Here is a 4,650-nt window from a genome sequence, read left to right as displayed (position 1 = left end):
CTTCACCTCTGTGCCAGGAGAGATCATAGAGCAGATCCTCCTGGAAGCTACGCTAAGAGGTGATTTGAGACAGCCAGCAAGGCATCACCAAGGGCAAGTCCTGACTGAATGATCTAGTGGCCTTCTGTGATGGCACAACTGCATCAATGGACAAGGGAAAAGCCAATGATGTCATCTGTCTGGACTTCAGGAAGGCTTCTGACATGGCCTCCATAACATAGAATATGATTGGAAAGTACCCACAAGGATCACAGAGTCCAGCTCCTGGCTTCACATAAAATCCCCCCCAAAAATCAGATCATATTGCTAAGAGCATTGTTCAGACACTTCTCGAACTCTGGGAAGCTCAGTGCTATTACCACTACACTAGAGAGCCTGTTCCAGCATCCAACCACCTTCTCAATATAGAACTTCCTCCTAACAACCATCCTGAACTTCTCTTGTCGCAGCTTCACCCTGTTTCCTTGGGTTTTTATCACTGGTCACCAGAGAGAGAAGATCAGTATCTGCCCCTCCTACCCCCCCCCAGAAAGAAACTGTAGGCCATGATGAGGTCTCCCCTCAGTCTTCTATGAACTGAACAAAACAAGGGATTTCAGCCACTCTTCATGTGTCTTCCCCTCTGGACCTTTTACCATCTTTGCAGCCTTCCCTTGGAAGTTCTCTAATAGATTTATGTCTTTTGTGTACTGTGGTGCACAAAACTGCACACAGTACATCCTTCTCTTCAAATTGGAAAGGTTTGGATTTGATGAGTGGACTGTTTGATGGACAAGGAATTTGGTTGCAGCATGGTACCCAGAGGGTAGCAGTCAGTGGCTCAGTGTCCAGATGGAGGTCAGTGACAAGTGGTGTTTCTCAGTACCAGGACAGATGCCCTTCACTGTCTTCATTAATAACGTTGACAGCAGGACTGAGTTCACCCTCCACAAGTCTGAGTGACACCAAGCTTCATTATATAGTCAACACCTGAGGAACTCCATGCCTACAGATGGACCTAGACAGGTTTGAGAAATGGGCACAGGAGTACCCTGTGAGGTTCAACAAAGCCAAGTGCAAGATCTTGCACCTGGTCCACAGCATTGCCCACTATCAATACAAGCTGGGAAACTAAAGAATTGAGCACAGCCGAAAAGGACTTGGGAGTACTAGTGGGTGGAAGGCTCCAGCCATGAGCCAGCAATATGCTCTCGCAGCCCAGAAAGCCAGCTGTATCCTGGGCTGCGTGAAAAGCATGGTCAGCAAGCAGGTTGATCCTACCACTCTACTGGTGAGACATCACCTGGAGTACTGCATCCAGATGCAAAGCTCTAAGTCCTTAGTACAGGAGAGACAAAGATCTGCTAGAGCATGTCCAGAGGAGGGCCACAAAAATTATCTGAGTGAAGGAACACTGCCCACAGGCACGTTAACATAGGGCTGATGTCAGCGAGAGAGCTGGCGCTGTTAAGCCTAAAGAAGAGAAGGTTCTAGGAAGACCTGAGAGTGGCCTTTCAGTATCTAAAAGGGGAGGACAGACAGACTCTTGTCATGGTTTTATGACTTTTGTTATTGGCATTCCACATCATAACATCATGTGGTGCACTGGAGATTAAAGAGTTAATGCTCTACTTCCATGGATCATAGTAGTTCTAGGTATACTTGTCTCAGAAGAACTACATACCCCAGAGGACTTTCCCATTTTTCATTCAGAGGGAAAGATGAAAATGCTTGCAGGTCACGAGACATCCCCTTTCCGTTCTTCTCTGTATTGTATATGCACGCTAGCCCCCTTGTCTTCAGCATTAGTCTAAGGCCTTTGGTTTTAGGACACTCATTTTATTTATTAGCCTTAAATCCAATTGTATTATATTGTGTTATCTTGCAATCCAATATCTTATTTAGTAAAGTAACTTTTCTCCTCAGATTGTTGCCGTTGTTTTGTTTTTAGGCCCATCTCCCTCCTTTTTCCCCTTTTCCCAGAGCATGAATCCATGGGTCCTTTGCCCCCCCCATTAGTCATGGAACTGGGCCAAACTGGCCCATAAACTGACAGCTCTCCAGCAGGGTCTCTTGTGATAGGACAAGGGGAAATGGTTTCAAACTAAAAGAGGGGAGATTTAGATCAGATATAAGAAAGAAGTTTGATTGTTTTTACTATAGGCATAGTGAAGCACTGAAACAGGTTGTCCAGAGAGGTGGTGAATGCCCCATCCCTGGGGACACTTCAGGTCAGGCTGGACAGGGCACCGAGGAGACTGATCTAGCTGATCATTGCAGGGGAGTCAGACTAGATGACTTTTAAAGATCCCTTCCAACTTGAACAATTCTGTGATTCTACATATATTTCATCTTAGAACAAAGACTCATACCATGCATTTCCTCAACATATTGTATTTCTCTGATTCTCAGTATCAGAGGAACAGTTGTTGAAAAACTTGTAAAGGGCCTGTCACCATTCCAGCTGGATCAGAAACAGTTAACTTAAATGACCTTGAAGGGTTCAGACTCAGACCTGTGGAGATTACTTAAAGCCCTCACTTAGTGCCACTGCAGCAGAGAAGAAAAGACAAAGGGAACAATGGGCAGGAGAGAAAGCAGGGATGAAAATGGCCCAAAATTAATGCTGCTGAGGAAAGGAATGGAAAATAGTACTCAAGGAAACAGACAAGGAAGCTGTAAGCCATAGCTTCTGCTTGCTAGGAGAGGGTACTTGTCCCAGCCTTTCAGAAAAAAAAAAAATCCCTATTTGCAATAGGTGTTGCACTACCTAGATCACTCTAGCAGCTTGTATTTATAGAAGAGCGTTGTCCCCACCTCACTGGCTCCTGTATCATATTGCAAACATTGCTTCCCTCTACTTCCATTATCTCAGATTACGTGCAGGCAGTGCAACGTAATGCGCCAAGGAAAGCGACTCTTTCCCAGCTAGCATGCTAGCAGCACTGCACGTATTCCTCTCAAACACCATCTAGAGAAGGCAAGCTGCCTATACAAGTGCTGTGCAGCAGGGGATGGCAGAGGCACCTAGTGGCTAGGGCACTTAGCTGGAATGCCAAGAGCGTGCATTTTATTCCTGAGGATGCCACCATTTTGCTAAAGTGACCTGAACAATACCTGGTTTTTACATGCAGACTGAGTGTCCATGTCCATTAAACTAGGTTATAGATCCATGACTCCTTTTATAAGGCCTTTTGAGAACCATAGAAGAAAGAAATTCACTATTTTGCATTAACAAAAAAGTGCAGAAAGCTTGCCCCTTTCAGTTGTTTTGTTAGTGGGACCAGGATTTCACTCAAAGGACCTGACTTGAATTTCAGAAAACATTGCTGAATTGCCCAAAAATGCTGGCAGTGCCTTAATTTCCATTGTACAAACAGCAAGAACTGCCTTCTCAGGAGAGTGAATAAATGAACAAAAAAGTACAATGATCCTGAAGTGAAGGGAGAGTATTCTGTGCCATAAATTTCAGCTCTTCTGAAAGAAAAAGCAGGGCATATCCTTAAAAGTGCAGGTTTATCTTCTGGAATGCTTGAAGTTGTTGACAAATTTACAAGCTGAAGGATTGCTTAATGAACCCTTTAAAGATTTTTTCCTATTGACATTTTTTCTCTCCTTTATTGATTTTTTTAAAACATATAAAAAGTCTGAGGCACTAAGTAGCGAAACATATATTAAAAAGTAATGCTCTTTTATTTTTCTCCTCTAAGTCAAAAGCAAAAAGCATTATATTTGTCAGCACATTATTGCCTCTACAGATTTTAAACAAGCTACAGTGGCCAGCAAATAAATGCAGTTTGACAAACCTAACGCATCAAGTTAAAAACTTTGATTTTGAAAACCTTTGAGCTTGCTTTTTCAAGAGGAGGTGGAAGGCACTGATTTAAAGAATTTAGCATTGCAGACACGAGGCTCTGGCTGCCAGGGAGGCTGTAAATGTATAATTGTTATTTGTTGGACTATTATTGGACTATCATATTTGAACTTATAGTCTTGCTGTGTGTTTTATGGTAGAGGAGGTCAGAGACAAAACTGATATCAACAGAGAAATGACAGGAAAGGAAACAAAGTCAAGGAAGAATAAAATAACATGCTCTTTCTCATATATAGGAGCTTGACTCTTGCAAAAAAAATCAGAGCCCCTCATTTTACTTCAGTCAGCTTTGTGTCCACCAGATCACATACCACCAAGTATTCCAGAAAGTTATTTCACCTCCTGAAAGCTCTAAGGAATTTATTTCAGTTTCCTGAGATTTTTATTTACCTTCCGTTCATCCCTCTTTTGACGTTCAGCAAACCATGGATTACAATACACTGTAACCAACAACAGAGATAAATCGTACACTAACATACTTACAGGATAATTTTTTAATTATTTGCTTTGTGATAATGAGAATCAGAGATATAAAAAACATAGGAGACTACTACCACAACATGGTTAGTTGTAAATGTCCAAGATCTGCATTTCATAGGATACTACTCACTCCTGTTGCTAATGCTACAGGTGTCACATTAAGAAAAATGCTTCTAAAGCAGAGAGCATTATGAGACCTTTTTATATGACAGTTTTTTAGGACCTATTTCACATTCAGGACATAGCAAAGCAATCTGAAATAGTTCACTCTCTTGTGCAACCGAGAATTTTGTTAGAAATTCCTGTGTTGTTAGCTG

The sequence above is a fragment of the Cyrtonyx montezumae genome, unplaced genomic scaffold (assembly GCF_038088225.1).
Source record: "Cyrtonyx montezumae isolate F1298 unplaced genomic scaffold, pur_monq_1.0 scaffold_2, whole genome shotgun sequence".
Lineage (NCBI taxonomy): Eukaryota > Metazoa > Chordata > Aves > Galliformes > Odontophoridae > Cyrtonyx > Cyrtonyx montezumae.
This window is presented reverse-complemented; position numbering follows the sequence as displayed.